This window comes from Coffea arabica, chromosome 11e (assembly GCF_036785885.1).
Source record: "Coffea arabica cultivar ET-39 chromosome 11e, Coffea Arabica ET-39 HiFi, whole genome shotgun sequence".
Taxonomy (NCBI): domain Eukaryota; kingdom Viridiplantae; phylum Streptophyta; class Magnoliopsida; order Gentianales; family Rubiaceae; genus Coffea; species Coffea arabica.
In genome coordinates this window covers 34,460,537-34,479,696 of record NC_092331.1, presented here as the reverse complement: position 1 = coordinate 34,479,696, position 19,160 = coordinate 34,460,537, and the positions used below count along the sequence as shown (strand labels likewise).

General features: G+C 42.5%; 36 non-coding genes across 36 annotated transcripts; all 36 read right to left on the bottom strand.

Moving 5' to 3' along the window:
• Positions 1–288: 288 nt before the first annotated feature.
• Positions 289–407, bottom strand: LOC140025008 (5S ribosomal RNA). Its single transcript, XR_011828985.1, has one exon. It is a non-coding gene; the product is annotated as a 5S ribosomal RNA (ribosomal RNA).
• A 416-nt stretch (positions 408–823) lies between these two features.
• On the bottom strand, positions 824–942 carry LOC140032210 (5S ribosomal RNA). The gene has a single exon (XR_011836135.1). It is a non-coding gene; the product is annotated as a 5S ribosomal RNA (ribosomal RNA).
• A 416-nt stretch (positions 943–1,358) lies between these two features.
• On the bottom strand, positions 1,359–1,477 carry LOC140023536 (5S ribosomal RNA). Its single transcript, XR_011827505.1, has one exon. It is a non-coding gene; the product is annotated as a 5S ribosomal RNA (ribosomal RNA).
• Positions 1,478–1,892: 415 nt separating this feature from the next.
• LOC140023077 (5S ribosomal RNA) lies at positions 1,893–2,011 on the bottom strand. The gene has a single exon (XR_011827050.1). It is a non-coding gene; the product is annotated as a 5S ribosomal RNA (ribosomal RNA).
• Positions 2,012–2,427: 416 nt separating this feature from the next.
• Positions 2,428–2,546, bottom strand: LOC140032208 (5S ribosomal RNA). Its single transcript, XR_011836133.1, has one exon. It is a non-coding gene; the product is annotated as a 5S ribosomal RNA (ribosomal RNA).
• Positions 2,547–2,962: 416 nt separating this feature from the next.
• On the bottom strand, positions 2,963–3,081 carry LOC140023535 (5S ribosomal RNA). The gene has a single exon (XR_011827504.1). It is a non-coding gene; the product is annotated as a 5S ribosomal RNA (ribosomal RNA).
• Positions 3,082–3,496: 415 nt separating this feature from the next.
• LOC140023076 (5S ribosomal RNA) lies at positions 3,497–3,615 on the bottom strand. Its single transcript, XR_011827049.1, has one exon. It is a non-coding gene; the product is annotated as a 5S ribosomal RNA (ribosomal RNA).
• Positions 3,616–4,031: 416 nt separating this feature from the next.
• On the bottom strand, positions 4,032–4,150 carry LOC140021869 (5S ribosomal RNA). The gene has a single exon (XR_011825851.1). It is a non-coding gene; the product is annotated as a 5S ribosomal RNA (ribosomal RNA).
• A 416-nt stretch (positions 4,151–4,566) lies between these two features.
• LOC140021868 (5S ribosomal RNA) lies at positions 4,567–4,685 on the bottom strand. Its single transcript, XR_011825850.1, has one exon. It is a non-coding gene; the product is annotated as a 5S ribosomal RNA (ribosomal RNA).
• Positions 4,686–5,101: 416 nt separating this feature from the next.
• On the bottom strand, positions 5,102–5,220 carry LOC140024465 (5S ribosomal RNA). The gene has a single exon (XR_011828439.1). It is a non-coding gene; the product is annotated as a 5S ribosomal RNA (ribosomal RNA).
• Positions 5,221–5,637: 417 nt separating this feature from the next.
• LOC140023534 (5S ribosomal RNA) lies at positions 5,638–5,756 on the bottom strand. Its single transcript, XR_011827503.1, has one exon. It is a non-coding gene; the product is annotated as a 5S ribosomal RNA (ribosomal RNA).
• A 415-nt stretch (positions 5,757–6,171) lies between these two features.
• On the bottom strand, positions 6,172–6,290 carry LOC140023075 (5S ribosomal RNA). The gene has a single exon (XR_011827048.1). It is a non-coding gene; the product is annotated as a 5S ribosomal RNA (ribosomal RNA).
• A 416-nt stretch (positions 6,291–6,706) lies between these two features.
• LOC140024696 (5S ribosomal RNA) lies at positions 6,707–6,825 on the bottom strand. The gene has a single exon (XR_011828672.1). It is a non-coding gene; the product is annotated as a 5S ribosomal RNA (ribosomal RNA).
• A 413-nt stretch (positions 6,826–7,238) lies between these two features.
• Positions 7,239–7,357, bottom strand: LOC140021867 (5S ribosomal RNA). The gene has a single exon (XR_011825849.1). It is a non-coding gene; the product is annotated as a 5S ribosomal RNA (ribosomal RNA).
• Positions 7,358–7,773: 416 nt separating this feature from the next.
• Positions 7,774–7,892, bottom strand: LOC140024832 (5S ribosomal RNA). The gene has a single exon (XR_011828808.1). It is a non-coding gene; the product is annotated as a 5S ribosomal RNA (ribosomal RNA).
• A 413-nt stretch (positions 7,893–8,305) lies between these two features.
• LOC140025007 (5S ribosomal RNA) lies at positions 8,306–8,424 on the bottom strand. The gene has a single exon (XR_011828984.1). It is a non-coding gene; the product is annotated as a 5S ribosomal RNA (ribosomal RNA).
• Positions 8,425–8,840: 416 nt separating this feature from the next.
• On the bottom strand, positions 8,841–8,959 carry LOC140021823 (5S ribosomal RNA). The gene has a single exon (XR_011825805.1). It is a non-coding gene; the product is annotated as a 5S ribosomal RNA (ribosomal RNA).
• A 414-nt stretch (positions 8,960–9,373) lies between these two features.
• Positions 9,374–9,492, bottom strand: LOC140024252 (5S ribosomal RNA). Its single transcript, XR_011828225.1, has one exon. It is a non-coding gene; the product is annotated as a 5S ribosomal RNA (ribosomal RNA).
• A 416-nt stretch (positions 9,493–9,908) lies between these two features.
• On the bottom strand, positions 9,909–10,027 carry LOC140024464 (5S ribosomal RNA). Its single transcript, XR_011828438.1, has one exon. It is a non-coding gene; the product is annotated as a 5S ribosomal RNA (ribosomal RNA).
• A 416-nt stretch (positions 10,028–10,443) lies between these two features.
• On the bottom strand, positions 10,444–10,562 carry LOC140024831 (5S ribosomal RNA). Its single transcript, XR_011828807.1, has one exon. It is a non-coding gene; the product is annotated as a 5S ribosomal RNA (ribosomal RNA).
• A 413-nt stretch (positions 10,563–10,975) lies between these two features.
• LOC140025006 (5S ribosomal RNA) lies at positions 10,976–11,094 on the bottom strand. Its single transcript, XR_011828983.1, has one exon. It is a non-coding gene; the product is annotated as a 5S ribosomal RNA (ribosomal RNA).
• A 416-nt stretch (positions 11,095–11,510) lies between these two features.
• LOC140024251 (5S ribosomal RNA) lies at positions 11,511–11,629 on the bottom strand. Its single transcript, XR_011828224.1, has one exon. It is a non-coding gene; the product is annotated as a 5S ribosomal RNA (ribosomal RNA).
• A 416-nt stretch (positions 11,630–12,045) lies between these two features.
• LOC140024463 (5S ribosomal RNA) lies at positions 12,046–12,164 on the bottom strand. The gene has a single exon (XR_011828437.1). It is a non-coding gene; the product is annotated as a 5S ribosomal RNA (ribosomal RNA).
• Positions 12,165–12,580: 416 nt separating this feature from the next.
• On the bottom strand, positions 12,581–12,699 carry LOC140024830 (5S ribosomal RNA). The gene has a single exon (XR_011828806.1). It is a non-coding gene; the product is annotated as a 5S ribosomal RNA (ribosomal RNA).
• Positions 12,700–13,112: 413 nt separating this feature from the next.
• LOC140025004 (5S ribosomal RNA) lies at positions 13,113–13,231 on the bottom strand. Its single transcript, XR_011828981.1, has one exon. It is a non-coding gene; the product is annotated as a 5S ribosomal RNA (ribosomal RNA).
• A 416-nt stretch (positions 13,232–13,647) lies between these two features.
• Positions 13,648–13,766, bottom strand: LOC140025003 (5S ribosomal RNA). Its single transcript, XR_011828980.1, has one exon. It is a non-coding gene; the product is annotated as a 5S ribosomal RNA (ribosomal RNA).
• Positions 13,767–14,182: 416 nt separating this feature from the next.
• LOC140025002 (5S ribosomal RNA) lies at positions 14,183–14,301 on the bottom strand. Its single transcript, XR_011828979.1, has one exon. It is a non-coding gene; the product is annotated as a 5S ribosomal RNA (ribosomal RNA).
• Positions 14,302–14,717: 416 nt separating this feature from the next.
• Positions 14,718–14,836, bottom strand: LOC140025001 (5S ribosomal RNA). Its single transcript, XR_011828978.1, has one exon. It is a non-coding gene; the product is annotated as a 5S ribosomal RNA (ribosomal RNA).
• Positions 14,837–15,252: 416 nt separating this feature from the next.
• LOC140023866 (5S ribosomal RNA) lies at positions 15,253–15,371 on the bottom strand. The gene has a single exon (XR_011827831.1). It is a non-coding gene; the product is annotated as a 5S ribosomal RNA (ribosomal RNA).
• Positions 15,372–15,787: 416 nt separating this feature from the next.
• Positions 15,788–15,906, bottom strand: LOC140025000 (5S ribosomal RNA). Its single transcript, XR_011828977.1, has one exon. It is a non-coding gene; the product is annotated as a 5S ribosomal RNA (ribosomal RNA).
• A 416-nt stretch (positions 15,907–16,322) lies between these two features.
• Positions 16,323–16,441, bottom strand: LOC140024998 (5S ribosomal RNA). The gene has a single exon (XR_011828975.1). It is a non-coding gene; the product is annotated as a 5S ribosomal RNA (ribosomal RNA).
• Positions 16,442–16,854: 413 nt separating this feature from the next.
• LOC140024997 (5S ribosomal RNA) lies at positions 16,855–16,973 on the bottom strand. The gene has a single exon (XR_011828974.1). It is a non-coding gene; the product is annotated as a 5S ribosomal RNA (ribosomal RNA).
• Positions 16,974–17,389: 416 nt separating this feature from the next.
• On the bottom strand, positions 17,390–17,508 carry LOC140024996 (5S ribosomal RNA). Its single transcript, XR_011828973.1, has one exon. It is a non-coding gene; the product is annotated as a 5S ribosomal RNA (ribosomal RNA).
• A 416-nt stretch (positions 17,509–17,924) lies between these two features.
• Positions 17,925–18,043, bottom strand: LOC140023865 (5S ribosomal RNA). The gene has a single exon (XR_011827830.1). It is a non-coding gene; the product is annotated as a 5S ribosomal RNA (ribosomal RNA).
• A 416-nt stretch (positions 18,044–18,459) lies between these two features.
• Positions 18,460–18,578, bottom strand: LOC140024179 (5S ribosomal RNA). The gene has a single exon (XR_011828151.1). It is a non-coding gene; the product is annotated as a 5S ribosomal RNA (ribosomal RNA).
• Positions 18,579–18,991: 413 nt separating this feature from the next.
• On the bottom strand, positions 18,992–19,110 carry LOC140024995 (5S ribosomal RNA). The gene has a single exon (XR_011828972.1). It is a non-coding gene; the product is annotated as a 5S ribosomal RNA (ribosomal RNA).
• Between the last annotated feature and the right edge of the window lie 50 nt (positions 19,111–19,160).

Sequence of the window (19,160 nt, the reverse complement as noted above, 5' to 3'; positions counted from 1 at the left end):
TTTATATTTTTTTGTTATTGATTTGCACCCTGTTTTTTTCCATCATCCCGCAACTCTAAATTATCATGAAATCAATCCTTCACGCTTGCGGTGATACATTTGCGCCGACAAATTTGAGCGACGATCCGGGCTTTGATCGAGCCGTACCGTTCCTGATTTGTCTCGCGCCTTCAGATCCTCCTTCACGCTTCGACAAGAAGCAAAATATTAAGCAATCGTTCCGACGGAGCTAAATTACTACAGGATAAAGAACGAATAGGAAATTTGGATTTCGAAACAAAAAAGAGAGGGGTGCAACACGAGGACTTCCCAGGGGGTCACCAATCCAAGTGCTACTCTCGCCCAAACACGCTTAATTTCGAAGTTCTGAAGGGATCCGGTGCATTAGTGCTGGTATGATCGCACCCGCCATATTCCTTTCGCTTTATTCTTTTAAACTACCCCGTCCTGCGAAGCAGTGTGGCTTTTCTAGACCGAAATTCATTTTAAGCGTCAATTCAAGCATTTTCCTATTATCCTTTTATTTATTTGCTTTCATATTTTTTTTTGATATTGATTTGCCCCCTGTTTTTTTCCATCATCCCGCAACTCTAAATTATCATGAAATCAATCCTTCACGCTTGCGCTGATACATTTGCGCCGACAAATTTGAGCGACGATCCGGGCTTTGATCGAGCCGTACCGTTCCTGATTTGTCTCGCGCCTTCAGATCCGCCTTCATGCTTCGAGAAGAAGCAAAATATAAAGCAATCATTCCGAAGGACCTAAATTACTACAGGATAAAGAACGAATAGAAAATTTGAATTTCGAAACAAAAAAAAGAGGGGTGCAACAAGAGGAATTCCCAGGGGGTAACCCATCCTAGTACTACTCTCGCCCAAGCATGCTTAACTTCGGAGTTCTGATGGGATCCGGTGCATTAGTGCTGGTATGATCGCACCCGCCATGTTCCTTTCGCTTTATTCTTTTAAACTACCCCGTCCTGCGAAGCAGTGTGGCTTTTCTAGACCGAAATTCATTTTAAGCGTCAATTCAAGCATTTTTCTTTTATTCTTTTATTTATTTGCTTTCATATTTTTTTTTGTTATTGATTTGCACCCTGTTTTTTTCCCTCATCGCGCAACAATAAATTGTCATGAAATCAATCCATCACGCTAGCGCTGATACATTTGCGCCGACAAATTTGAACGATGATCCGGGCTTTGATCGAGCCGTACCGTTCCTGAATTCTCTCGCGCCTTCAGATCCGCCTTCATGCTTCGAGAAGAAGCAAAATATAAAGCAATCGTTTCGAAGGACCTAAATTACTACATGATAAAGAACGAATAGAAAATTTGAATTTCGAAACAAAAAAGAGAGGGGTGCAACAAGAGGAATTCCCAGGGGGTCACCCATCCTAATACTGCTCACGCCCAAGCACGCTTAACTTCGGAGTTCTGATGGGATACGGTGCATTAGTGCTGGTATGATCGCACCCACAACGTTCCTTTCGCTTTATTCTTTTAAACTACCCCGTCCAGCGAAGCAGTGTGGCTTTTCTAGACCGGAATTCATTTTAAGCGTCAATTGAAGCATTTTCCTCTTATTCTTTTATTTATTTACTTTATATTTTTTTTTGTTATTGATTTGCACCCTGTTTTTTTCCATCATCCCGCAACTCTAAATTATCATGAAATCAATCCTTCACGCTTGCGCTGATACATTTGCGCCGACAAATTTGAGCGACGATCCGGGCTTTGATCGAGCCGTACCGTTCCTGATTTGTCTCGCGCCTTCAGATCCTCCTTCACGCTTCGACAAGAAGCAAAATATTAAGCAATCGTTCCGACGGAGCTAAATTACTACAGGATAAAGAACGAATAGGAAATTTGGATTTCGAAACAAAAAAGAGAGGGGTGCAACACGAGGACTTCCCAGGGGGTCACCAATCCAAGTACTACTCTCGCCCAAACACGCTTAATTTCGAAGTTCTGATGGGATCCGGTGCATTAGTGCTGGTATGATCGCACCCGCCATATTCCTTTCGCTTTATTCTTTTAAACTACCCCGTCCTGCGAAGCAGTGTGGCTTTTCTAGACCGAAATTCATTTTAAGCGTCAATTCAAGCATTTTCCTATTATCCTTTTATTTATTTGCTTTCATATTTTTTTTTGTTATTGATTTGCCCCCTGTTTTTTTCCATCATCCCGCAACTCTAAATTATCATGAAATCAATCCTTCACGCTTGCGCTGATACATTTGCGCCGACAAATTTGAGCGACGATCCGGGCTTTGATCGAGCCGTACCGTTCCTGATTTGTCTCGCGCCTTCAGATCCGCCTTCATGCTTCGAGAAGAAGCAAAATATAAAGCAATCATTCCGAAGGACCTAAATTACTACAGGATAAAGAACGAATAGAAAATTTGAATTTCGAAACAAAAAAAAGAGGGGTGCAACAAGAGGAATTCCCAGGGGGTAACCCATCCTAGTACTACTCTCGCCCAAGCATGCTTAACTTCGGAGTTCTGATGGGATCCGGTGCATTAGTGCTGGTATGATCGCACCCGCCATGTTCCTTTCGCTTTATTCTTTTAAACTACCCCGTCCTGCGAAGCAGTGTGGCTTTTCTAGACCGAAATTCATTTTAAGCGTCAATTCAAGCATTTTTCTTTTATTCTTTTATTTATTTGCTTTCATATTTTTTTTTGTTATTGATTTGCACCCTGTTTTTTTCCCTCATCGCGCAACAATAAATTGTCATGAAATCAATCCATCACGCTAGCGCTGATACATTTGCGCCGACAAATTTGAACGATGATCCGGGCTTTGATCGAGCCGTACCGTTCCTGAATTCTCTCGCGCCTTCAGATCCGCCTTCATGCTTCGAGAAGAAGCAAAATATAAAGCAATCGTTTCGAAGGACCTAAATTACTACATGATAAAGAACGAATAGAAAATTTGAATTTCGAAACAAAAAAGAGAGGGGTGCAACAAGAGGAATTCCCAGGGGGTCACCCATCCTAATACTGCTCACGCCCAAGCACGCTTAACTTCGGAGTTCTGATGGGATACGGTGCATTAGTGCTGGTATGATCGCACCCACAACGTTCCTTTCGCTTTATTCTTTTAAACTACCCCGTCCAGCGAAGCAGTGTGGCTTTTCTAGACCGGAATTCATTTTAAGCGTCAATTGAAGCATTTTCCTCTTATTCTTTTATTTATTTACTTTATATTTTTTTTTGTTATTGATTTGCACCCTGTTTTTTTCCATCATCCCGCAACTCTAAATTATCATCAAATCAATCCTTCACGCTTGCGCTGATACATTTGCGCCGACAAATTTGAGCGACGATCCGGGCTTTGATCGAGCCGTACCGTTCCTGATTTGTCTCGCGCCTTCAGATCCTCCTTCACGCTTCGACAAGAAGCAAAATATTAAGCAATCGTTCCGACGGAGCTAAATTACTACAGGATAAAGAACGAATAGGAAATTTGGATTTCGAAACAAAAAAGAGAGGGGTGCAACACGAGGACTTCCCAGGGGGTCACCAATCCAAGTACTACTCTCGCCCAAACACGCTTAATTTCGAAGTTCTGATGGGATCCGGTGCATTAGTGCTGGTATGATCGCACCCGCCATATTCCTTTCGCTTTATTCTTTTAAACTACCCCGTCCTGCGAAGCAGTGTGGCTTTTCTAGACCGAAATTCATTTTAAGCGTCAATTCAAGCATTTTCCTATTATCCTTTTATTTATTTGCTTTCTTATTTTTTTTTGTTATTGATTTGCCCCCTATTTTTTTCCATCATCCCGCAACTCTAAATTATCATGAAATCAATCCTTCACGCTTGCGCTGATACATTTGCGCCGACAAATTTGAGCGACGATTCGGGCTTTGATCGAGCCGTACCGTTCCTGATTTGTCTCGCGCCTTCAGATCTGCCTTCATGCTTCGAGAAGAAGCAAAATATAAAGCAATCGTTCCGAAGGACCTAAATTACTACAGGATAAAGAACGAATAGAAAATTTGAATTTCGAAACAAAAAAGAGAGGGGTGCAACAAGAGGAATTCCCAGGGGGTAACCCATCCTAGTACAACTCTCGCCCAAGCATGCTTAACTTCGGAGTTCTGATGAGATCCGGTGCATTAGTGCTGGTATGATCGCACCCGCCATGTTCCTTTCGCTTTATTCTTTTAAACTACCCCGTCCTGCGAAGCAGTGTGGCTTTTCTAGACCGAAATTCATTTTAAGCGTCAATTCAAGCATTTTTCTCTTATCCTTTTATTTATTTGCTTTCATATTTTTTTTTGTTATTGATTTGCACCCTGTTTTTTTCCCTCATCGCGCAACAATAAATTGTCATGAAATCAATCCATCACGCTAGCGCTGATACATTTGCGCCGACAAATTTGAGCGATGATCCGGGCTTTGATCGAGCCGTACCGTTCCTGATTTGTCTCGCGCCTTCAGATCCGCCTTCATGCTTCGAGAAGAAGCAAAATATAAAGCAATCATTCCGAAGGACCTAAATTACTACAGGATAAAGAACGAATAGAAAATTTGAATTTCGAAACAAAAAAGAGAGGGGTGCAACAAGAGGAATTCCCAGGGGGTAACCCATCCTAGTACAACTCTCGCCCAAGCATGCTTAACTTCGGAGTTCTGATGAGATCCGGTGCATTAGTGCTGGTATGATCGCACCCGCCATGTTCCTTTCGCTTTATTCTTTTAAACTACCCCGTCCTGCGAAGCAGTGTGGCTTTTCTAGACCGAAATTCATTTTAAGCGTCAATTCAAGCATTTTTCTCTTATCCTTTTATTTATTTGCTTTCATATTTTTTTTTGTTATTGATTTGCACCCTGTTTTTTTCCCTCATCGCGCAACAATAAATTGTCATGAAATCAATCCATCACGCTAGCGCTGATACATTTGCGCCGACAAATTTGAGCGATGATCCGGGCTTTGATCGAGCCGTACCGTTCCTGAATTCTCTCGCGCCTTCAGATCCGCCTTCATGCTTCGAGAAGAAGCAAAATATAAAGCAATCGTTCCGAAGGACCTAAATTACTACAGGATAAAGAACGAATAGAAAATTTGAATTTCGAAAGAAAAAAGAGAGGGGTGCAACAAGAGGAATTCCCAGGGGGTCACCCATCCTAGTACTACTCTCGCCCAAGCATGCTGAACTTCGGAGTTCTGATGTGATCCGGTGCATTAGTGCTGGTATGATCGTACCCGCCATGTTCCTTTCGCTTTATTCTTTTAAACTACCCCGTCCTGCGAAGCAGTGTGGCTTTTCTAGACCGAAATTCATTTTAAGCGTCAATTCAAGCATTTTTTTCTTATCCTTTTGTTTATTTGCTTTCATATTTTTTTTTTGTTATTGATTTGCACCCTGTTTTTTTCCCTCATCGCGCAACAATAAATTGTCATCAAATCAATCCATCACGCTAGCGCTGATACATTTGCGCCGATAAATTTGAGCGATGATCCGGGCTTTGATCGAGCCGTACCGTTCCTGATTTCTCTCGCGCCTTCAGATCCGCCTTCATGCTTCGAGAAGAAGCAAAATATAAAGCAATCGTTCCGAAGGACCTAAATTACTACAGGATAAAGAACGAATAGAAAATTTGAATTTCGAAACAAAAAAGAGAGGGGTGCAACAAGAGGAATTCCCAGGGGGTCACCCATCCTAATACTGCTCACGCCCAAGCACGCTTAACTTCGGAGTTCTGATGGGATACGGTGCATTAGTGCTGGTATGATCGCACCCACAACGTTCCTTTCGCTTTATTCTTTTAAACTACCCCGTCCAGCGAAGCAGTGTGGCTTTTCTAGACCGGAATTCATTTTAAGCGTCAATTGAAGCATTTTCCTCTTATTCTTTTATTTATTTACTTTATATTTTTTTTTGTTATTGATTTGCACCCTGTTTTTTTCCATCATCCCGCAACTCTAAATTATCATGAAATCAATCCTTCACGCTTGCGCTGATACATTTGCGCCGACAAATTTGAGCGACGATCCGGGCTTTGATCGAGCCGTACCGTTCCTGATTTGTCTCGCGCCTTCAGATCCTCCTTCACGCTTCGACAAGAAGCAAAATATTAAGCAATCGTTCCGACGGAGCTAAATTACTACAGGATAAAGAACGAATAGGAAATTTGGATTTCGAAACAAAAAAGAGAGGGGTGCAACACGAGGACTTCCCAGGGGGTCACCAATCCAAGTACTACTCTCGCCCAAACACGCTTAATTTCGAAGTTCTGATGGGATCCGGTGCATTAGTGCTGGTATGATCGCACCCGCCATATTCCTTTCGCTTTATTCTTTTAAACTACCCCGTCCTGCGAAGCAGTGTGGCTTTTCTAGACCGAAATTCATTTTAAGCGTCAATTCAAGCATTTTCCTATTATCCTTTTATTTATTTGCTTTCTTATTTTTTTTTGTTATTGATTTGCCCCCTATTTTTTTCCATCATCCCGCAACTCTAAATTATCATGAAATCAATCCTTCACGCTTGCGCTGATACATTTGCGCCGACAAATTTGAGCGACGATTCGGGCTTTGATCGAGCCGTACCGTTCCTGATTTGTCTCGCGCCTTCAGATCTGCCTTCATGCTTCGAGAAGAAGCAAAATATAAAGCAATCGTTCCGAAGGACCTAAATTACTACAGGATAAAGAACGAATAGAAAATTTGAATTTCGAAACAAAAAAGAGAGGGGTGCAACAAGAGGAATTCCCAGGGGGTCACCCATCCTAATACTGCTCACGCCCAAGCACGCTTAAATTCGGAGTTCTGATGGGATACGGTGCATTAGTGCTGGTATGATCGCACCCACAACGTTCCTTTCGCTTTATTCTTTTAAACTACCCCGTCCAGCGAAGCAGTGTGGCTTTTCTAGACCGGAATTCATTTTAAGCGTCAATTGAAGCATTTTCCTCTTATTCTTTTATTTATTTACTTTATATTTTTTTGTTATTGATTTGCACCCTGTTTTTTTCCATCATCCCGCAACTCTAAATTATCATGAAATCAATCCTTCACGCTTGCGGTGATACATTTGCGCCGACAAATTTGAGCGACGATCCGGGCTTTGATCGAGCCGTACCGTTCCTGATTTGTCTCGCGCCTTCAGATCCGCCTTCATGCTTCGAGAAGAAGCAAAATATAAAGCAATCATTCCGAAGGACCTAAATTACTACAGGATAAAGAACGAATAGAAAATTTGAATTTCGAAACAAAAAAGAGAGGGGTGCAACAAGAGGAATTCCCAGGGGGTAACCCATCCTAGTACAACTCTCGCCCAAGCATGCTTAACTTCGGAGTTCTGATGAGATCCGGTGCATTAGTGCTGGTATGATCGCACCCGCCATGTTCCTTTCGCTTTATTCTTTTAAACTACCCCGTCCTGCGAAGCAGTGTGGCTTTTCTAGACCGAAATTCATTTTAAGCGTCAATTCAAGCATTTTTCTCTTATCCTTTTATTTATTTGCTTTCATATTTTTTTTTGTTATTGATTTGCACCCTGTTTTTTTCCCTCATCGCGCAACAATAAATTGTCATGAAATCAATCCATCACGCTAGCGCTGATACATTTGCGCCGACAAATTTGAGCGATGATCCGGGCTTTGATCGAGCCGTACCGTTCCTGAATTCTCTCGCGCCTTCAGATCCGCCTTCATGCTTCGAGAAGAAGCAAAATATAAAGCAATCGTTCCGAAGGACCTAAATTACTACAGGATAAAGAACGAATAGAAAATTTGAATTTCGAAACAAAAAAGAGAGGGGTGCAACAAGAGGAATTCTCAGGGGGTCACCCATCCTAATACTGCTCACGCCCAAGCACGCTTAAATTCGGAGTTCTGATGGGATACGGTGCATTAGTGCTGGTATGATCGCACCCACAACGTTCCTTTCGCTTTATTCTTTTAAACTACCCCGTCCAGCGAAGCAGTGTGGCTTTTCTAGACCGGAATTCATTTTAAGCGTCAATTGAAGCATTTTCCTCTTATCCTTTTATTTATTTACTTTATATTTTTTTGTTATTGATTTGCACCCTGTTTTTTTCCATCATCCCGCAACTCTAAATTATCATGAAATCAATCCTTCACGCTTGCGGTGATACATTTGCGCCGACAAATTTGAGCGACGATCCGGGCTTTGATCGAGCCGTACCGTTCCTGATTTGTCTCGCGCCTTCAGATCCTCCTTCACGCTTCGACAAGAAGCAAAATATTAAGCAATCGTTCCGACGGAGCTAAATTACTACAGGATAAAGAACGAATAGGAAATTTGGATTTCGAAACAAAAAAGAGAGGGGTGCAACACGAGGACTTCCCAGGGGGTCACCAATCCAAGTGCTACTCTCGCCCAAACACGCTTAATTTCGAAGTTCTGAAGGGATCCGGTGCATTAGTGCTGGTATGATCGCACCCGCCATATTCCTTTCGCTTTATTCTTTTAAACTACCCCGTCCTGCGAAGCAGTGTGGCTTTTCTAGACCGAAATTCATTTTAAGCGTCAATTCAAGCATTTTCCTATTATCCTTTTATTTATTTGCTTTCATATTTTTTTTTGATATTGATTTGCCCCCTGTTTTTTTCCATCATCCCGCAACTCTAAATTATCATGAAATCAATCCTTCACGCTTGCGCTGATACATTTGCGCCGACAAATTTGAGCGACGATCCGGGCTTTGATCGAGCCGTACCGTTCCTGATTTGTCTCGCGCCTTCAGATCCTCCTTCACGCTTCGACAAGAAGCAAAATATTAAGCAATCGTTCCGACGGAGCTAAATTACTACAGGATAAAGAACGAATAGGAAATTTGGATTTCGAAACAAAAAAGAGAGGGGTGCAACACGAGGACTTCCCAGGGGGTCACCCATCCTAATACTGCTTACGCCCAAGCACGCTTAACTTCGGAGTTCTGATGGGATACGGTGCATTAGTGCTGGTATGATCGCACCCACAACGTTCCTTTCGCTTTATTCTTTTAAACTACCCTGTCCTGCGAAGCAGTGTGGCTTTTCTAGACCGGAATTCATTTTAAGCGTCAATTGAAGTATTTTCCTCTTATCCTTTTATTTATTTACTTTATATATTTTTTGTTATTGATTTGCACCCTATTTTTTTCCATCATCCCGCAACTCTAAATTATCATGAAATCAATCCTTCACGCTTGCGGTGATACATTTGCGCCGACAAATTTGAGCGACGATCCGGGCTTTGATCGAGCCGTACCGTTCCTGATTTGTCTCGCGCCTTCAGATCCTCCTTCACGCGTCGACAAGAAGCAAAATATTAAGCAATCGTTCCGACAGAGCTAAATTACTACAGGATAAAGAACGAATAGGAAATTTGGATTTCGAAACAAAAAAGAGAGGGGTGCAACACGAGGACTTCCCAGGGGGTCACCAATCCAAGTATTACTCTCGCCCAAACACGCTTAATTTCGAAGTTCTGATGGGATCCGGTGCATTAGTGCTGGTATGATCGCACCCGCCATATTCCTTTCGCTTTATTCTTTTAACCTACCCCGTCCTGCGAAGCAGTTTGGCTTTTCTAGACCGAAATTCAATTTAAGCGTCAATTCAAGCATTTTCCTATTATCCTTTTATTTATTTGCTTTCATATTTTTTTTTGTCATTGATTTGCCCCCTGTTTTTTTCCATCATCCCGCAACTCTAAATTATCATGAAATCAATCCTTCACGCTTGCGCTGATACATTTGCGCCGACAAATTTGAGCGACGATCCGGGATTTGATCGAGCCGTACCGTTCCTGATTTGTCTCGCGCCTTCAGATCCGCCTTCATGCTTCGAGAAGAAGCAAAATATAAAGCAATCGTTCCGAAGGACCTAAATTACTACAGGATAAAGAACGAATAGAAAATTTGAATTTCGAAAGAAAAAAGAGAGGGGTGCAACAAGAGGAATTCCCAGGGGGTCACCCATCCTAGTACTACTCTCGCCCAAGCATGCTGAACTTCGGAGTTCTGATGTGATCCGGTGCATTAGTGCTGGTATGATCGTACCCGCCATGTTCCTTTCGCTTTATTCTTTTAAACTACCCCGTCCTGCGAAGCAGTGTGGCTTTTCTAGACCGAAATTCATTTTAAGCGTCAATTCAAGCATTTTTTTCTTATCCTTTTGTTTATTTGCTTTCATATTTTTTTTTGTTATTGATTTGCACCCTGTTTTTTTCCCTCATCGCGCAACAATAAATTGTCATCAAATCAATCCATCACGCTAGCGCTGATACATTTGCGCCGACAAATTTGAGCGATGATCCGGGCTTTGATCGAGCCGTACCGTTCCTGATTTCTCTCGCGCCTTCAGATCCGCCTTCATGCTTCGAGAAGAAGCAAAATATAAAGCAATCGTTCCGAAGGACCTAAATTACTACAGGATAAAGAACGAATAGAAAATTTGAATTTCGAAACAAAAAAGAGAGGGGTGCAACAAGAGGAATTCTCAGGGGGTCACCCATCCTAATACTGCTCACGCCCAAGCACGCTTAAATTCGGAGTTCTGATGGGATACGGTGCATTAGTGCTGGTATGATCGCACCCACAACGTTCCTTTCGCTTTATTCTTTTAAACTACCCCGTCCAGCGAAGCAGTGTGGCTTTTCTAGACCGGAATTCATTTTAAGCGTCAATTGAAGCATTTTCCTCTTATCCTTTTATTTATTTACTTTATATTTTTTTGTTATTGATTTGCACCCTGTTTTTTTCCATCATCCCGCAACTCTAAATTATCATGAAATCAATCCTTCACGCTTGCGGTGATACATTTGCGCCGACAAATTTGAGCGACGATCCGGGCTTTGATCGAGCCGTACCGTTCCTGATTTGTCTCGCGCCTTCAGATCCTCCTTCACGCTTCGACAAGAAGCAAAATATTAAGCAATCGTTCCGACGGAGCTAAATTACTACAGGATAAAGAACGAATAGGAAATTTGGATTTCGAAACAAAAAAGAGAGGGGTGCAACACGAGGACTTCCCAGGGGGTCACCAATCCAAGTGCTACTCTCGCCCAAACACGCTTAATTTCGAAGTTCTGAAGGGATCCGGTGCATTAGTGCTGGTATGATCGCACCCGCCATATTCCTTTCGCTTTATTCTTTTAAACTACCCCGTCCTGCGAAGCAGTGTGGCTTTTCTAGACCGAAATTCATTTTAAGCGTCAATTCAAGCATTTTCCTATTATCCTTTTATTTATTTGCTTTCATATTTTTTTTTGATATTGATTTGCCCCCTGTTTTTTTCCATCATCCCGCAACTCTAAATTATCATGAAATCAATCCTTCACGCTTGCGCTGATACATTTGCGCCGACAAATTTGAGCGACGATCCGGGCTTTGATCGAGCCGTACCGTTCCTGATTTGTCTCGCGCCTTCAGATCCTCCTTCACGCTTCGACAAGAAGCAAAATATTAAGCAATCGTTCCGACGGAGCTAAATTACTACAGGATAAAGAACGAATAGGAAATTTGGATTTCGAAACAAAAAAGAGAGGGGTGCAACACGAGGACTTCCCAGGGGGTCACCAATCCAAGTATTACTCTCGCCCAAACACGCTTAATTTCGAAGTTCTGATGGGATCCGGTGCATTAGTGCTGGTATGATCGCACCCGCCATATTCCTTTCGCTTTATTCTTTTAACCTACCCCGTCCTGCGAAGCAGTTTGGCTTTTCTAGACCGAAATTCAATTTAAGCGTCAATTCAAGCATTTTCCTATTATCCTTTTATTTATTTGCTTTCATATTTTTTTTTGTCATTGATTTGCCCCCTGTTTTTTTCCATCATCCCGCAACTCTAAATTATCATGAAATCAATCCTTCACGCTTGCGCTGATACATTTGCGCCGACAAATTTGAGCGACGATCCGGGATTTGATCGAGCCGTACCGTTCCTGATTTGTCTCGCGCCTTCAGATCCGCCTTCATGCTTCGAGAAGAAGCAAAATATAAAGCAATCGTTCCGAAGGACCTAAATTACTACAGGATAAAGAACGAATAGAAAATTTGAATTTCGAAAGAAAAAAGAGAGGGGTGCAACAAGAGGAATTCCCAGGGGGTCACCCATCCTAGTACTACTCTCGCCCAAGCATGCTGAACTTCGGAGTTCTGATGTGATCCGGTGCATTAGTGCTGGTATGATCGTACCCGCCATGTTCCTTTCGCTTTATTCTTTTAAACTACCCCGTCCTGCGAAGCAGTGTGGCTTTTCTAGACCGAAATTCATTTTAAGCGTCAATTCAAGCATTTTTTTCTTATCCTTTTGTTTATTTGCTTTCATATTTTTTTTTGTTATTGATTTGCACCCTGTTTTTTTCCCTCATCGCGCAACAATAAATTGTCATCAAATCAATCCATCACGCTAGCGCTGATACATTTGCGCCGACAAATTTGAGCGATGATCCGGGCTTTGATCGAGCCGTACCGTTCCTGATTTCTCTCGCGCCTTCAGATCCGCCTTCATGCTTCGAGAAGAAGCAAAATATAAAGCAATCGTTCCGAAGGACCTAAATTACTACAGGATAAAGAACGAATAGAAAATTTGAATTTCGAAACAAAAAAGAGAGGGGTGCAACAAGAGGAATTCTCAGGGGGTCACCCATCCTAATACTGCTCACGCCCAAGCACGCTTAAATTCGGAGTTCTGATGGGATACGGTGCATTAGTGCTGGTATGATCGCACCCACAACGTTCCTTTCGCTTTATTCTTTTAAACTACCCCGTCCAGCGAAGCAGTGTGGCTTTTCTAGACCGGAATTCATTTTAAGCGTCAATTGAAGCATTTTCCTCTTATCCTTTTATTTATTTACTTTATATTTTTTTGTTATTGATTTGCACCCTGTTTTTTTCCATCATCCCGCAACTCTAAATTATCATGAAATCAATCCTTCACGCTTGCGGTGATACATTTGCGCCGACAAATTTGAGCGACGATCCGGGCTTTGATCGAGCCGTACCGTTCCTGATTTGTCTCGCGCCTTCAGATCCTCCTTCACGCTTCGACAAGAAGCAAAATATTAAGCAATCGTTCCGACGGAGCTAAATTACTACAGGATAAAGAACGAATAGGAAATTTGGATTTCGAAACAAAAAAGAGAGGGGTGCAACACGAGGACTTCCCAGGGGGTCACCAATCCAAGTGCTACTCTCGCCCAAACACGCTTAATTTCGAAGTTCTGAAGGGATCCGGTGCATTAGTGCTGGTATGATCGCACCCGCCATATTCCTTTCGCTTTATTCTTTTAAACTACCCCGTCCTGCGAAGCAGTGTGGCTTTTCTAGACCGAAATTCATTTTAAGCGTCAATTCAAGCATTTTCCTATTATCCTTTTATTTATTTGCTTTCATATTTTTTTTTGATATTGATTTGCCCCCTGTTTTTTTCCATCATCCCGCAACTCTAAATTATCATGAAATCAATCCTTCACGCTTGCGCTGATACATTTGCGCCGACAAATTTGAGCGACGATCCGGGCTTTGATCGAGCCGTACCGTTCCTGATTTGTCTCGCGCCTTCAGATCCTCCTTCACGCTTCGACAAGAAGCAAAATATTAAGCAATCGTTCCGACGGAGCTAAATTACTACAGGATAAAGAACGAATAGGAAATTTGGATTTCGAAACAAAAAAGAGAGGGGTGCAACACGAGGACTTCCCAGGGGGTCACCAATCCAAGTGCTACTCTCGCCCAAACACGCTTAATTTCGAAGTTCTGAAGGGATCCGGTGCATTAGTGCTGGTATGATCGCACCCGCCATATTCCTTTCGCTTTATTCTTTTAAACTACCCCGTCCTGCGAAGCAGTGTGGCTTTTCTAGACCGAAATTCATTTTAAGCGTCAATTCAAGCATTTTCCTATTATCCTTTTATTTATTTGCTTTCATATTTTTTTTTGATATTGATTTGCCCCCTGTTTTTTTCCATCATCCCGCAACTCTAAATTATCATGAAATCAATCCTTCACGCTTGCGCTGATACATTTGCGCCGACAAATTTGAGCGACGATCCGGGCTTTGATCGAGCCGTACCGTTCCTGATTTGTCTCGCGCCTTCAGATCCTCCTTCACGCTTCGACAAGAAGCAAAATATTAAGCAATCGTTCCGACGGAGCTAAATTACTACAGGATAAAGAACGAATAGGAAATTTGGATTTCGAAACAAAAAAGAGAGGGGTGCAACACGAGGACTTCCCAGGGGGTCACCAATCCAAGTGCTACTCTCGCCCAAACACGCTTAATTTCGAAGTTCTGAAGGGATCCGGTGCATTAGTGCTGGTATGATCGCACCCGCCATATTCCTTTCGCTTTATTCTTTTAAACTACCCCGTCCTGCGAAGCAGTGTGGCTTTTCTAGACCGAAATTCATTTTAAGCGTCAATTCAAGCATTTTCCTATTATCCTTTTATTTATTTGCTTTCATATTTTTTTTTGATATTGATTTGCCCCCTGTTTTTTTCCATCATCCCGCAACTCTAAATTATCATGAAATCAATCCTTCACGCTTGCGCTGATACATTTGCGCCGACAAATTTGAGCGACGATCCGGGCTTTGATCGAGCCGTACCGTTCCTGATTTGTCTCGCGCCTTCAGATCCTCCTTCACGCTTCGACAAGAAGCAAAATATTAAGCAATCGTTCCGACGGAGCTAAATTACTACAGGATAAAGAACGAATAGGAAATTTGGATTTCGAAACAAAAAAGAGAGGGGTGCAACACGAGGACTTCCCAGGGGGTCACCAATCCAAGTGCTACTCTCGCCCAAACACGCTTAATTTCGAAGTTCTGAAGGGATCCGGTGCATTAGTGCTGGTATGATCGCACCCGCCATATTCCTTTCGCTTTATTCTTTTAAACTACCCCGTCCTGCGAAGCAGTGTGGCTTTTCTAGACCGAAATTCATTTTAAGCGTCAATTCAAGCATTTTCCTATTATCCTTTTATTTATTTGCTTTCATATTTTTTTTTGATATTGATTTGCCCCCTGTTTTTTTCCATCATCCCGCAACTCTAAATTATCATGAAATCAATCCTTCACGCTTGCGCTGATACATTTGCGCCGACAAATTTGAGCGACGATCCGGGCTTTGATCGAGCCGTACCGTTCCTGATTTGTCTCGCGCCTTCAGATCCTCCTTCACGCTTCGACAAGAAGCAAAATATTAAGCAATCGTTCCGACGGAGCTAAATTACTACAGGATAAAGAACGAATAGGAAATTTGGATTTCGAAACAAAAAAGAGAGGGGTGCAACACGAGGACTTCCTAGGGGGTCACCAATCCAAGTACTACTCTCGCCCAAACACGCTTAATTTCGAAGTTCTGATGGGATCCGGTGCATTAGTGCTGGTATGATCGCACCCGCCATATTCCTTTCGCTTTATTCTTTTAAACTACCCCGTCCTGCGAAGCAGTGTTGCTTTTCTAGACCGAAATTCATTTTAAGCGTCAATTCAAGCATTTTCCTATTATCCTTTTATTTATTTGCTTTCATATTTTTTTTTGATATTGATTTGCCCCCTGTTTTTTTCCATCATCCCGCAACTCTAAATTATCATGAAATCAATCCTTCACGCTTGCGCTGATACATTTGCGCCGACAAATTTGAGCGACGATCCGGGCTTTGATCGAGCCGTACCGTTCCTGATTTGTCTCGCGCCTTCAGATCCTCCTTCACGCTTCGACAAGAAGCAAAATATTAAGCAATCGTTCCGACGGAGCTAAATTACTACAGGATAAAGAACGAATAGGAAATTTGGATTTCGAAACAAAAAAGAGAGGGGTGCAACACGAGGACTTCCCAGGGGGTCACCAATCCAAGTGCTACTCTCGCCCAAACACGCTTAATTTCGAAGTTCTGAAGGGATCCGGTGCATTAGTGCTGGTATGATCGCACCCGCCATATTCCTTTCGCTTTATTCTTTTAAACTACCCCGTCCTGCGAAGCAGTGTGGCTTTTCTAGACCGAAATTCATTTTAAGCGTCAATTCAAGCATTTTCCTATTATCCTTTTATTTATTTGCTTTCATATTTTTTTTTGATATTGATTTGCCCCCTGTTTTTTTCCATCATCCCGCAACTCTAAATTATCATGAAATCAATCCTTCACGCTTGCGCTGATACATTTGCGCCGACAAATTTGAGCGACGATCCGGGCTTTGATCGAGCCGTACCGTTCCTGATTTGTCTCGCGCCTTCAGATCCTCCTTCACGCTTCGACAAGAAGCAAAATATTAAGCAATCGTTCCGACGGAGCTAAATTACTACAGGATAAAGAACGAATAGGAAATTTGGATTTCGAAACAAAAAAGAGAGGGGTGCAACACGAGGACTTCCCAGGGGGTCACCAATCCAAGTGCTACTCTCGCCCAAACACGCTTAATTTCGAAGTTCTGAAGGGATCCGGTGCATTAGTGCTGGTATGATCGCACCCACAACGTTCCTTTCGCTTTATTCTTTTAAACTACCCCGTCCAGCGAAGCAGTGTGGCTTTTCTAGACCGGAATTCATTTTAAGCGTCAATTGAAGCATTTTCCTCTTATCCTTTTATTTATTTACTTTATATTTTTTTGTTATTGATTTGCACCCTGTTTTTTTCCATCGTCCCGCAACTCTAAATTATCATGAAATCAATCCTTCACGCTTGCGGTGATACATTTGCGCCGACAAATTTGAGCGACGATCCGGGCTTTGATCGAGCCGTACCGTTCCTGATTTGTCTCGCGCCTTCAGATCCTCCTTCACGCTTCGACAAGAAGCAAAATATTAAGCAATCGTTCCGACGGAGCTAAATTACTACAGGATAAAGAACGAATAGGAAATTTGGATTTCGAAACAAAAAAGAGAGGGGTGCAACACGAGGACTTCCCAGGGGGTCACCAATCCAAGTGCTACTCTCGCCCAAACACGCTTAATTTCGAAGTTCTGAAGGGATCCGGTGCATTAGTGCTGGTATGATCGCACCCGCCATATTCCTTTCGCTTTATTCTTTTAAACTACCCCGTCCTGCGAAGCAGTGTGGCTTTTCTAGACCGAAATTCATTTTAAGCGTCAATTCAAGCATTTTCCTATTATCCTTTTATTTATTTGCTTTCATATTTTTTTTTGATATTGATTTGCCCCCTGTTTTTTTCCATCATCCCGCAACTCTAAATTATCATGAAATCAATCCTTCACGCTTGCGCTGATACATTTGCGCCGACAAATTTGAGCGACGATCCGGGCTTTGATCGAGCCGTACCGTTCCTGATTTGTCTCGCGCCTTCAGATCCTCCTTCACGCTTCGACAAGAAGCAAAATATTAAGCAATCGTTCCGACGGAGCTAAATTACTACAGGATAAAGAACGAATAGGAAATTTGGATTTCGAAACAAAAAAGAGAGGGGTGCAACACGAGGACTTCCCAGGGGGTCACCAATCCAAGTGCTACTCTCGCCCAAACACGCTTAATTTCGAAGTTCTGAAGGGATCCGGTGCATTAGTGCTGGTATGATCGCACCCGCCATATTCCTTTCGCTTTATTCTTTTAAACTACCCCGTCCTGCGAAGCAGTGTGGCTTTTCTAGACCGAAATTCATTTTAAGCGTCAATTCAAGCATTTTCCTATTATCCTTTTATTTATTTGCTTTCATATTTTTTTTTGATATTGATTTGCCCCCTGTTTTTTTCCATCATCCCGCAACTCTAAATTATCATGAAATCAATCCTTCACGCTTGCGCTGATACATTTGCGCCGACAAATTTGAGCGACGATCCGGGCTTTGATCGAGCCGTACCGTTCCTGATTTGTCTCGCGCCTTCAGATCCTCCTTCACGCTTCGACAAGAAGCAAAATATTAAGCAATCGTTCCGACGGAGCTAAATTACTACAGGATAAAGAACGAATAGGAAATTTGGATTTCGAAACAAAAAAGAGAGGGGTGCAACACGAGGACTTCCTAGGGGGTCACCAATCCAAGTACTACTCTCGCCCAAACACGCTTAATTTCGAAGTTCTGATGGGATCCGGTGCATTAGTGCTGGTATGATCGCACCCGCCATATTCCTTTCGCTTTATTCTTTTAAACTACCCCGTCCTGCGAAGCAGTGTTGCTTTTCTAGACCGAAATTCATTTTAAGCGTCAATTCAAGCATTTTCCTATTATCCTTTTATTTATTTGCTTTCATATTTTTTTTTGATATTGATTTGCCCCCTGTTTTTTTCCATCATCCCGCAACTCTAAATTATCATGAAATCAATCCTTCACGCTTGCGCTGATACATTTGCGCCGACAAATTTGAGCGACGATCCGGGCTTTGATCGAGCCGTACCGTTCCTGATTTGTCTCGCGCCTTCAGATCCTCCTTCACGCTTCGACAAGAAGCAAAATATTAAGCAATCGTTCCGACGGAGCTAAATTACTACAGGATAAAGAACGAATAGGAAATTTGGATTTCGAAACAAAAAAGAGAGGGGTGCAACACGAGGACTTCCCAGGGGGTCACCAATCCAAGTACTACTCTCGCCCAAACACGCTTAAATTCGGAGTTCTGATGGGATACGGTGCATTAGTGCTGGTATGATCGCACCCACAACGTTCCTTTCGCTTTATTCTTTTAAACTACCCCGTCCAGCGAAGCAGTGTGGCTTTTCTAGACCGGAATTCATTTTAAGCGTCAATTGAAGCATTTTCCTCTTATCCTTTTATTTATTTACTTTATATTTTTTTGTTATTGATTTGCACCCTGTTTTTTTCCATCATCCCGCAACTCTAAATTATCATGAAATCAATCCTTCACGCTTCCGGTGATACATTTGCGCCGACAAATTTGAGCGACGATCCGGGCTTTGATCGAGCCGTACCGTTCCTGATTTGTCTCGCGCCTTCAGATCCTCCTTCACGCTTCGACAAGAAGCAAAATATTAAGCAATCGTTCCGACGGAGCTAAATTACTACAGGATAAAGAACGAATAGGAAATTTGGATTTCGAAACAAAAAAGAGAGGGGTGCAACACGAGGACTTCCCAGGGGGTCACCAATCCAAGTGCTACTCTCGCCCAAACACGCTTAATTTCGAAGTTCTGAAGGGATCCGGTGCATTAGTGCTGGTATGATCGCACCCGCCATATTCCTTTCGCTTTATTCTTTTAAACTACCCCGTCCTGCGAAGCA